Raw genomic sequence first — 12432 nt, 5'->3', positions numbered from 1 at the left:
AGAACAGTGTCATTAATGGAGTGAAATAAAGTCTCTGAAGAAGAGGAAGTTAGAATGTGGTTTTTCTGGACAAAACTCACTGTCATTTCATTCTAATGAGAATACAAAGTCCATGAGGAATGGTTGAAAGCAGATGGTTTTAGGGGATTCTGCAATCCAATAAAGGAAAGCAAATAGGGTAGATTTCCTCTAGAGCTGTCTGCATTTTCTGAAGTTTTGTGGATTTTAATTCTTCTCCTTCCAGAAAGCCATTCAGTAACAGGGTAGACTCCCTGTTATTGAATAGAAACCAAATTGCAAAATCAAACCCCAGAAGTCAACATAATGCTTCAGTCTCTAGTTTAAGATCTCACTTGGAAGGAGAGAAAGAGGAACTGTGTGAATCCATGTTGAGGGAGGTGGGCGATTTGAGGGAGCATCTGGAAAAAACTTGGAGGTGCTGCTGTCCTAGTGACAGCTGCAGGATCATCCACCTTGATTAAGACTTTCATACCACAGACCTCATTTGCATTGTGTCTAAGACTGCCTGCAGGTGCTGTATGCATGAGTGTTTGCCTATCCGTGGTGATTAAGCTACAGCCTCTTGATGTGTCAATGTCAGCATTACCATTAGCATTAGTAGCTTCAGTTCAGCTCCTCTACAGCAGCAGCTGACTGCCTCTTCGTAGTGATTATGCATCATTTCCAGGGTCAGGTAGACCCAGGCTTATATAATTTGCCTGAAACTGTGGTGAATTCATGACCACCAGAAGACAGTAATGCAGGTTCTAAGATTTCTTTAAAATAGTATATTCTACTTAAAAGAAAATTAATTAACACAGGGCTATTCCTGTCCTGAAAAACGAGGTCAGATTACATGATCACACTTGGTCCCTTTTGTCCTTGTAATACATATACAAATACACAGCATTGGGTACTGTTGGAGAAGAGCACAATGCCAATGGTAATAGGATATGGAGAATGGCAAAGAAAATGGGCCAAGTTAAATCTCGACAAATATATCATCAGAGCAGAAGTGAAGCCTTTCCATCCTGTTTTCCCAGCTCAGAGAAGGCAGACACCCCATAGCAGTATCAGACCAAGCTACTTGAAGCAACAGAAAGGCTTTGTGACATCCTCTGGTTTGCACAACTTATTAATGGAGAATGCCCAAATGAAAGTCACATTCCGTTGTTGCAAAATCATGCAAGTTATTCCCCTGAAATAATTAATTGCTAGTTCAACATTTCAGTCTATTGGCATGGAACAGGGTGTATATGAAGATGCTCTGTTGCAGAGTCTTAGCCACAGAAACAAACCATGCTCAGAACAAATAATAATTGTGTCCCCTACTGTTCAGAAGAGTGTTGCTGCTACTGCCAGTGATTGTTTGTTTGCTTTTATAATTGTTTGTCTACATAAAAAATGCCTTCAAACAATATAGTGTAACCTAAACGTAGTTCCTCTCAATACAGCTGCTCTTCCAGTTTTGGCCTTCCTACTGCCATAGTTGTCCTATGGGATAACATCACTCTGTACTGAAGATTCTTGGGTTACCAGGAACCATCTAACATCACTGAAGCCAGAAACTGTTCCAGAGTGATTGCTTCCAACACAATAACCTTTGCTTCTTAAGAACCCAACTGTTATTCTTGGCTGGGATTCCCTTCTCTCTAACCATTCTTTGTTACCTCATCATCACCTACCTGTGGTGGTAGGGAGTTAGGGAAGAGCACCAGGAAAGTGCTGCTGAGGAGGGAACAGAGCAATGAAAAGAAAAAAATAGAGAAAAACTACAAAGGTAGTATAACCCTTGGGTAGAATAACCCAAGCTCACTAGAGATAAGTCTGGGGGCACCATGCTGATGATGTTAGACAGATGGTGTGCTAGTGAGGTCCTTCAGACTGTAATCTCCATGCTTGGGGAAGGGATGGAGATTGAGGTGGCAGCAAAGAAGCAAGGGTTATTGATGGGTTAGAAACCATGGAATCATCTGAGAGTGGTCATGTAGGAATTAGGGCTTCTTCCTCCAAAAAATGGTGGGATCAATAGGCCAACTGATGTGCACCTACACCGGTACCCACAGCATGGACAACAGTAGGAGCTGGGAGCTATGGTGCAGCTGAAAAACTATGGCATAGTTGCCATCACAGAGGCATGGTGGGATAACTCACATGACTGGAGTGCTACAATGGGTGGCTGTAGACTTCTCAGAAGGAACAGGCGAGAAAGGGGGAACTGTTGTAAACCTGTGTGTGATGCAGTGATTTGACTGCCTCAAGCTTAATGATGGCAATTGATGTCACAAGACTTTTGCTTTATATATATATTTCATATACCCATAGCTTTGTAGACTATTGTTGTATTGTATAGTTATATAGTTTCTTAGTTTACTTCAGTACTTTTCCAGTACTCTGTTAAAACAGACACATTCCTGGAATTCTATTTTAATCTTACTTCTTCAGTGAACTAAGGCCATTCTTCTGCTTTCCTATGTATGTAGACATAAACAATGTGGGCCTAGAACCAAGAGGGGAGGCTTCAGTAGGAGGCTAAACCAAGGGGGAAATTACTTGATTAACTGCACTTCTAATTAGGGATTCTTGTCAACTATGCTAATATGCTAAACTTATAAAAGTGTCATAGACCTATATCATGTGTGCATTTTGGTGTGCATTCTGCTGTTCATTTTGGGCTGATAAAAGCATCTCAATGATAAGGTTGAATGCTTAGGTTTATGGTTAAGGTGTAATGTCAATGGCTGTCATAGACTGACCAACCAGGAAGAAGAGGCAGACAGAACATTCTCTAAGCAGATGGAAAAATCCCCACAATCACTGGTTCTTGTTCTTGTGTGGGACTTCAGCTTACCAGATGTCTGCTGGAAATACAACACAGTGGAGAGAAAAGAGTCTATGAGATTCCTGGAGTGCATGGAAGAGAACTGCCTGACACAGTTGGAAAGTGAGACAACCAGGGAAGCTGCCCTGCTGGACTTGCTGTTTATGAGCAGAGATGGACTGGTGGGGGTCGTGACTGCTGAGGCCATCTGGACACAGTGATGAAGAAGTGACAGAGTTTTTGATACTGGAGAAATAAGGAAGGAGGACAGCAGAACTGCCACCCTGCATTTCTGGAGAGCAGACTTGGGTCTGTTTAGGAGACTGATTGAGAGTCCCTTGGGAAGCAGTCCTGAGAGGCGAAGGGGTCCAGGAAGGCCGAACATTCTTCAAGAAGGAAATCATCAAGGCACAAGAACAGGATGTCCCCATGTGCTGAAAGACAAGCTGGTGAGGAAGAGACTGGCCTGACTGAACAGAGAAATTTGGAACTCAGGGAGGAAAAGAGCATTTATGACCTCCAGAAAAAGGGGCAGGGATCTCAGGAGGACTATAAGGATGTTGGGAGGTTAGGCAGGGAGAAAGTTAGAAGGGCCAAAGCCCAGCTAGAAATTAATATGTCCCATGCTGCAAAAGATAACAAAAGGTGTTTCTATAGATCCATCAGCAACAGGAAGGCCAAGGAGAATCTCCATCCCTTATTGGATGTGGTGAGAAGCATTGCCACAAACTATGAGGAAGAGGCTGAAGTACTTAATGCCTTCTTTGCCTCAGTCTTTAATAGCAAACAGTTGTTCTCAGGGTAGCCTGAACTAGAAGACAGACATGGGGAGCAGAATCAAGACCCTATAATCTAAGAGTGAATGGCCTGTAATCTGCTATGCCACTTAGACCAGCACAAGTTCAAGGGTACAGAAGGAGGTGGTGAAAGAGCTCACCAAGCCACATATTTTACCATCAATTCCTGGTCAGCCAGAGAGGTCCTAGGTCACAGGAAGTCAGCAAATGTGATGCACACATATAAGAAGGATTGGAAGAAGGATCCAGTGAACTACAGGCCAGTGAGTGCCAGAGAAGGTGAAGAAGCAGATCATCTTAAGCTGTCACGTGGCATGTGTAGGACAACCAGGGGATCAGCTCAGCCAGCATGGGTTTATGAAAGGCAGGTCCTGCTTGACCTCCTTCTATGACAAGGTGACCTGTTTAGTGGATGGAGGAAAAGCTGTGCATGTTGTATACCTCAACCTTAATAAAACTTTTGACACTGTATCCCACTGTATTCTGGAGAAACTGTCTGCTCATGGTTTGGACAGGTGTGCTCTTTATGGGTAAAAGCTGTCTGGACGTCTGAACCAAGAGAGTGGTGGTGAATGGAGTCACATCCAGCTGGGACCAGTGGTGTTAGTTTTAGGCTCAATCCTGTTTAAGGTTTTCATTGATGATCTGGACGAGGGGATCAAGGAGACCCTCAGTCATTTCACAGATGACACCAAGCTGGGTGGGCGGGATGCTGATTTGCTGGAGGGCAGGAATGCTCTGCAGAGGCAATTTGACAGGCTGGATCGATGGGCCAAGGCCAACCAGGCAAAGGGCCAGGCCTTGCCCTTGGGTCACAAGAACCCCAGGGGACAATCCAGGTTTGGGGCAGAGTGGCTGGAAAGCTGCCAGCGGTGAAGGGCCTGGGGGTGCTGTCAATAGCAGCTGAACCTGAGCCCAGGTGTGCCCAGGTGGCCAAGAAAGCCAATGGCACCTGGCCTGTACCAGCCACAGTGTGGCCCGCAGGACCAGAGCAGTGACCTCCCCTCTGTGTTAGGCACCTGTGAGGCCCCACCTCAAATCCTGGGGTCAGTTTTTGGCCCACCATGACAAGAAAGTCACTGAAGGGCTGGAGCATGTCCAGAGAAAGGAACAGAGCTGGGGAAGGGTCTGGAGCACAAGGCTGATAAGGAGCAGCTGAGGGGGCTGGGGGGGCTCAGCCTGGAGAAAAGGAGGCTCAGGGTGATCTTACCACTCTCTGCATCACCCTCACAGGAAAGTGGTTGGGCTCTCTTCCTGGGGAACAAGGGACAGGACAGTAGCAAATGGCCTCAAGTTGCACCAGGTGAGGTTTAGACTGGAAAAATTTCTTCACTGAAAAGGCTGTCCAGCCCTGGCACAGCTGCCCAGGGCAGTGGTGGAGTCTCCATCCCTGCAGGGATTTAAAGGCCATGTGGATGTGGCACTTGGGAGCATGGGTTAGTAGTGGGCTTGGCAATGCTGGGGGAATGGTTCAACTTAATGATCTCATCGGGCTTTTTCAAACTGAACGATATTGTGGAGACCATGGGGAAAAAAACACCTAGGGTTTGATCTTTACTATTTGAAAGCATGACTCAGAAGGAATGGAGTGAGATGAGACAAGGCAGGAGATGAAGGGATAAAGTCAGATGGCATTCATGTCACTCTATTGTGGGTATTCAGATAACATGCTGGTTTGAAATGCCTCTTCCTGGGCAGACAGTAGTTTTCAGAAATAATGATCTAGAGAAAGGTACAGTCTTCGTATGTACACTGCTTTCTTCTGCCTCTATGGCAAGGCACATCCAACTTGTGCTGTTTTGAAGTCTATTCCTCTCCATAGCAGGAAATTCTCTTATTTTGCCTGAGTTTCAAGAAGAAATAATATATCTGTAAGGGCAATCCATGGGAGTTGTGCCGCCTGTCATTCTGGCAGAATGTATTTCATAGTGCTTCAAAGGATGTACAAAGATGGGCCCTGAGAAATGCTTCTAGCCACTATAAATTCGCTTGTGAGGTTGCATTGCATGTCTCTCTTTAGAGCAGCCTGAGCAATTGGGCACATGTAGAATTCAGCTGTCTAAACTTACAAGTGAGTGCAAGAAAACTTACTAGAGTAATAAAGAATCTCATATAGGTATAAAGAGTTATGTAATAGTTAAAATGCCAAAAACACATAGAGAAGGCACCTCTGGTACGTTGCCGAAACAGACAGTGATTTTCCAACTACTGTGACAAAAAACATAAATCTTGTGCTGATATTCAGCCAGGCAGCTGATGACTGTTGGCATCTTCACTGAAACTCCATTCTGCACAGAAACTGCAACAGTGCAGTGGAGAGAGCTGCTAAACCTGGGAGTCTGAGAACCAGGGAGGCCTATTGTGTAGTAGAATGCACAGCCAACCACAGGCTGCAAGAGCAGAGGTGGGAAGGAAGGAGAGATGCGGCCTGATCATGGAAAGGAAGAAAGGAAAGCACAGTACCACATTGGCATTGGAATTGTCTCTGTGCAGCATAAGCAGTGGAAGAAATTGCATTCCCAAATCATGGGTAAAACACAAAATTCGGTAGAATAAATGTACAAATACAATAAAGCAAGTGATAATAAAAAGGTTTTAAGAAAGAACTTGTTTGTGACATCAAATCTGAATCAAGTCTCAAGTAGCTCAGGGAGAACTGCTAGTATATAGTGCAGCAGACAAGCATGGGGTTGGGAGGAAGAGTCAGAGGTGGATTAGGGCAGGGAAGAAAATCAAAATTACTCCTCACCCCTCTTGTCATGCTATGGGAATCAGGTGAGTTTCCACCAGGGAACCTCTCAGGATGGGAGCAGGGGGTTTATTTTACAGTGGCATGACAGTGCAGTTCAAAACTGTTTGAAGAAAATGGTGTTTTTGAAAAGTCAGGCATCAGAGTAACCACTGTAAGAATCTGCAATTTGCACTGGCTGTGCCTGTATAGTGATTTACAGGGATTGCTAAAAAAAAAAACCAAAACAACAACAACAACAACAAAAAGTACATAACGAGTCACATAAACTCCCAATGCAGAACTCTTAGGAATGTGCAGCACAAGTTCCCAGTTTCCCAGTGTACCTGGAAGAAGAAGGGAGCATGAGCTGGGATTCAAAGTAGCTAAAATGCCTCATACTCTCAGCAGAGACAAGAAAAAAATGAGGGCTCTTTAGAATGACAGAAACTTCAGAAATTCACAAAACTTTGTCTCACTCATCAGTTGAAACTATTTGGACAAAATTTGGGGGTAATAATTTTTGTCACTGGACATACAATTTTTTAGCTTCACCATCTTTGTTTTATTTTCCCATCAGAAATTCTAACCAAATGTCTTGGCAGGTGCTGTCAGTGAGAACAACATCACATGCTCTTTCTCTTTTAGCTCTCGGCCCTGTTCTCCTTGGCCCTTGCTCCTCCCTCCAGGCTGCACCCAGGAAAATGCACCATAGCAGCTTGGCTACATGGGGACACTGCAGAGCACCATGACACCTTGAAGTATATAAAAAATGAGGTAAAAAAAATTATAAGAGGCACTCACATAAAGAAAAACTACAGCTCAGGTAGGAGTAGATTTATATCAGTCAGATCCAAACCAAAATATTTCTTTACATTTATGAATTTTCATATGCTTCATGTATGGTAAGAGTTGAAATTTTGACTTTTTGTTAAAAAATAGGGCAAAAATAGATGTTGAGAGATTGGCATTTCCCATAGGAAGGAAATTCCATTATTTGAGTAGCTCTGTGAAGCATGAAGGAAGTTCATTTGCAGAAAGTCTGCTAACTTGTAATGAAGGTCACAGCTGCATAATTGGACTCCGTTCCCAGGGCCAGTGAGCAATACAGGAGAAAGAATTAATACCAACCCCCAAATTAAGGTTACTGTAACAAGGAGAACAAGACTATAGAATTGCAAAATCCAGGGAGGGAAGGGCTGAAGGATTGCTTAACACAAAAAGAAATCACATCTTTCCCCATGACAATTAGTAGCAGGGAATATCCCAGTGGCTTTTTACACTCCAGCAGAAAGTATCTATGTCCTAGGACAGGTCTAGGTATGGACAGTCCATATCCATCCTCCCAGTTACCACATGTTCAGTTGACAGGGCTGTGACAGTTGCCTGCCATTCACTACATCATAGTCCTGAAGGGTTTTTTTCCAGCAGTTCAGAAAAAATCAAGCACTTTCAAAAGACTGATATGCAAAGTGCTTGCTGGAAGCCAGGGAAGCCATGGGACAGTGGATGCAACCATCTACTTGCGTTTTGCATCCCAGCCCCACACCCTCAACCCCTTCTCGAGGCTCTGTGTCCAAAGTGGACACTCTAACTGCATTCTAATAGAGACTCACATGGGAGATTTACCTTATTACATTATGAGTCAACTCTTAGCCCATTTATAAGTGTTTTACTTTTTAAAGATCTAATAGAAATCAGTCTTTTTTAAAAAGTAGAGGTGATAAAGAAGGAGTTGTTCTGCTGGACCTGCAAACTTCTCCTTTAGACACACAAGCCCTTTGTCAAAATTTGTCTAAAGAGTCTTTTGTCCTGAACTTTGCTTGTTTAGGATCTGGGTCTTTCCAATTTGGGCAGAGATACTGATGCTGTCTGGATTTATATCTTTTTTTCTTTTATATATTTTCTGTATTCTTTACACATCTATTTGTAGCTTTGTCGTCTATAATTGTAACTTAGTTTCAATATTTTCCTAGGCAGAAAAACAAAACAAATTCCAGGACCCTTATGCTGTCTTTGTTCTCCTTAGAAACCAAGGCTGAAACCAGCTCTTCGAGACATATCTTTATAAACAGGGCCTGTCCTTATCTGAGGGAGGAGGATTTAGAAGGTGCTAGAGCTAGGGGGCATTGCTTCATGGAGTGTACTTCTAATTGGGAGGTCTTGTCAGATGTGTTAATTTGCAGAATCTATACAAATGGCACACGGGTTACGTGGGGCAAGCTTCTTCAGCGTTTTTCACCTAACAGACTGTGCACCGAAGGATCCTTGTATAAAGGTACCCTTTTTATCATCCTGCGTCTGGCTTGTATTTCTAGGACTAGAGAAAAAGGCATCAATACAGACCGAGGGCATTTCTAAGGATGGAAAGGGTGCAAAACTGCCCTGTCCCTATGTAACATTTTTTTGTCTACTTGTGGAATTAGGAGAAATAATTTTGAAAGGTGCTTGGTGGAGGAAATTTCCAGAGGGCTGATTTTGGAAATCTGTTTCCCATCAAGCCCTTCCTTTATCTTCAAGCAACTGTGCAAGGATAGCATCAGAACACCCTCTGAAGGTGACTCTATGACAAGAGGTGCAGTTGTCATGTCTTTTCTCATTGCCTCTCACAAGGTGACATCGTGAGTTTCCTTTGTACACATTGTTGAAAACTTAGAGCATCATGTGGCCTCTGATATGGATGACCAAGTGTGCCTGGCACTCCTAGAATAAGGATACATTTGGGAGAGTTACCTGACCATGGGGTTTGTACCCAAGGATTGCTCTACCCTGGAAAGACTGCCTGGGCATCAGGCTACTCCATTTTGAGGAAGCAGAGCTCTTCACCTCCTCCATAGCTTCAGGCTGCTGCTCTGTGTCCTATTTAATAACTCAAAGTTGCCTGGAAATTGCCACAGGTACAAGTCAAAATATGGAAAAAGCTGCCAAAGGAGAAGGTTTAAGGCACTTGTCGCTGCAAGTTTATGGCTTAAAAAGGCCTATGGGTGCTAACCAGGGGATTAAAAACCAGGGTAGGAATTAGGAGAGATTCCAGGAGCCAAGCTGGACTTCAGGCATAGGAGGTGGAAAGGACAACCATTCGCTGTTAGCTAAACACTGATGCCTGAGATGGAAACAGGCAATAGAACAGCATTTGAGGGGTGGCCAAGTGCACAGCTGCTCTGCTGCTCTCTGGGTGGCACCAGAAATGCACTAGTCCTACATAGGAGTGCTCTGCTACAAGTCATCAGCCCCTAGAAGTGCCAACAGTGCTGACAGGGGCCCTGCTGCAAAAGCAGCTTCTGGCCAAGCTATGTGAGAAGCAGGGGCATGAGGAATAGGAGATGTCCTTTCTCTGTGACTGCCCAGCAATGGCCGATATGAACCATCAGAAGAAGCAATGATCAACCATTTACCAGGCTGGGCCATCACAATCAGTCTCCCTGTAATTCTGTAGCTGGACTGCCTCTCAGTCACATTTCTTCAGGGTTTTGGTGCGTGGTACAGGCAGAGCACACCTATTCCCCAAAACCAGAAACATTAATTTTGGAATAAAAATAATTTTTTGGGTAGCCCATTCCAATATGTGTTTTTCTGGAAAGATGACTGAAACCTTGCAGGGACAGTACTTGAATTTACAGTCCCCAGTTGACACTTGCGTGACCTGAGATGTTGTTGAACCTTCAATAAGATTAGGGTCATTAGTGCCATTTGAGCCATGGAATCATGTAAAGACCAAGAAATTTCTTGGGTTCAGAGAGTGTGTCTTTGTCTCCTAATGCAGCGATGGCTTGTGTCTGGAGCAAGTTTAAACAAGGGAGAACGACAGACACCGTCATGATTCCAAATGTTTCATTGAGCGAAGTCCCATCTAATCATCATCCTGATTTATGGTCACACTCAATGATTTTAAAGTTCTTTTCAAACCTAAACAATTGTGTGATCAAAATCTGGAAAAACACCATTTGGTGTTGGGAGTTTGCGCTCTGTAACCTGGGCTGAAGAGGTCCAGTTCTCCTCTTCCTACAGAGCTGATGAGGACACAGGATTTGGGGGGATTTAATTTCCAGCATCATCTATAAATAAACATGATGGTTTGCCTTTGACCTATGCCTGACTAGATGAGTTCAAACTCTTTGGCAAGCTCCATCTGCAGACACAATATATCAGCCTTGGTATGCCAAAGCCAGAGCACACAGCAAAACCCCTACACTGGGGTCACCTGAATTAAGAAGAAAGCTACTTTCATTAAACAACTATGTCCATTGTGAGTCATGTATCTGGTAGGGCTAGAAACAGAGATGTTATTGTAACTTTAATGCTGTGGCTTGATTTTTGGATATAATTTTTCACTCTGCCACATTCAGAGGCCAGAGTGGGCTGTGTGGTGTTCACACCTGTAACCTGACTTGTGGTTTTGACATAGTGTGTTGATAAAAACTTTTTAATGTGGGACTTTTATCTAAGAAACTGCATCAGGAATCAATATTTAAGAAACCAGTGAGCAGTGGAAGTTTTGCCTGCTTCCTTGGAAGAAGAGTCTGTTTTCCTGACATTGTACAGCTACTGTATTTCCTTTGCATGCTCAATGAACTGATTCCTCCATAAGATGTGCCTAATACATTGAAGAGAAGCTGCAGCAGTTTGGCTGAGGCACAGACACGTCTATCCCCTAAGGCTGATCTGGACAAGCCACAGGAGTATCTGGACCTCAGAGGTCCTGTGCACACAGACTGGACCAGTGAAGGACCTGCCTGTCCAATACTCAGCTGTTGCTGCTGGATTAACCTGTACATGCAGCCTCCCTTGTGGAAGGAACCCTTGCAAGGGGCAGGAGTGGAACAGAGATGAGATTTGATTCTCATTTAACAGCTGCTCTGCTCTCTGTTACTGCTAGCTCTCCTTTAAGCTTGTGTGAGGAGGCAGAAAGAAGAAAGTACTGTGAAACCCAGTAAGGGCTCTGTGCAACCTCCTGATGACAGGTGCTTTCTGTGCTCTGATCTGGTGCAATCATCGAAGATTTTTTCTGTCTCCTCCTACATGCCACTCCCCCACCCCTTTCTGCCATGTATCCTGAGCATATACAGTCTTCCTTTCCTCTCTCAGGAGGTATTGCTTAGAGGTCTCTGCTAACGCTGTACTTTTCTAGGGAGAAAATCCTGCTTCCTGCCTTTGAAAGAATTAAAGAACGAAACAACGCAGAATAATCCCCCAAGACGAAAACTACTTGCTTCCCTCTGTGCTTGGCAACCTGCACTGGTTCCAGGTGAGTGGTTTTATCAGGGAATCTGAATGCATGAATAAGAGTGGTGCCAGTACCAGGGGCTGAAGCAGGGCAGGAGATTTCCTTGGACATGTGCATGAGCGTGGCAGGGATAGTTCTCATCTGCTTTAGGACAGGGAGATGCCTAGTGGGGGGTGCTCTAAAAACAGGACTCTGTGTCTTGGGTTGAGGTTAAACGCCTGGTGGGAAGCTTGAACAAGACAACCTTATCACAGGACCTTGGCATGAGTAGAGTGAATTGTGGAGAGTGGCACTTGTCCTTCCAGTATTGTACTTAGGCCCCAAACCCACTGCTCCGCTGGTGATCACTGTCATTTTAGAGCTCAGCTGGGCTGAAATTCCTGCCTATTGCAGATTCCTCTCCCTTTAGCTGGTTCTCTCTCACAAAGACGGGTCAGTGGCTGGACCCTGAACAGATCTGCTTTCCTTATGGGTCCATTGTTGTGGTAGGAGTTCTCTGGGAGGTAGCTGGCTCACAGGTGTCAAGAAAGAGAAACACCCTACTGAGCAGAAAGCCCTTCCAGGGACTGCTATAGCAACACAAAGATGGCTCAGTTGGGCTTGTGAATGGAAATTATCAACATAGGCTCTTTCATTGCACTGCTTTCAGCTTGTATTTCCCTTCCCAAGGGCAAGCAATGGGCCAGGCTGCAAAGGATCTAATAGTATGAGGGGTGAAAAAAAAAGCCCAGGCAGTAGCACAATGGCTGGATTTAATGCTCGTGATCACAGGCACTGAGCTACTGATGGGGGGATGTCAGGTGGGAGTGGAGACATCTGCTCCTCCTTTGCCATCCTTGCAAAAACAATCCCCACAAAGAAT

At 44.4% G+C, this 12432-nt stretch overlaps 1 protein-coding gene across 5 annotated transcripts in view; it reads left to right on the top strand.

Moving 5' to 3' along the window:
* The window catches only part of LOC135284888 (excitatory amino acid transporter 4-like), a 52030-nt gene that overhangs the window by 16186 nt on the left and 23412 nt on the right, over nt 1-12432 (top strand). For 3 of the 5 annotated variants that reach the window (XM_064396681.1, XM_064396682.1, XM_064396678.1), the window contains exon 1: nt 11393-11591. The gene's annotated coding sequence lies outside the window, so the exon portion shown is untranslated. Of the gene's footprint in view, nt 1-11392; nt 11592-12432 lie in introns of those variants that run through there. The other 2 variants (XM_064396680.1, XM_064396679.1) reach the window with 1 other exon arrangement.

This window comes from Passer domesticus, chromosome 21, assembly GCF_036417665.1.
Source record: "Passer domesticus isolate bPasDom1 chromosome 21, bPasDom1.hap1, whole genome shotgun sequence".
NCBI classification, from domain to species: domain Eukaryota; kingdom Metazoa; phylum Chordata; class Aves; order Passeriformes; family Passeridae; genus Passer; species Passer domesticus.
The sequence above is the reverse complement of the archived record's forward strand: the minus strand, read 5'-3'. Positions and strand labels throughout refer to the sequence as shown.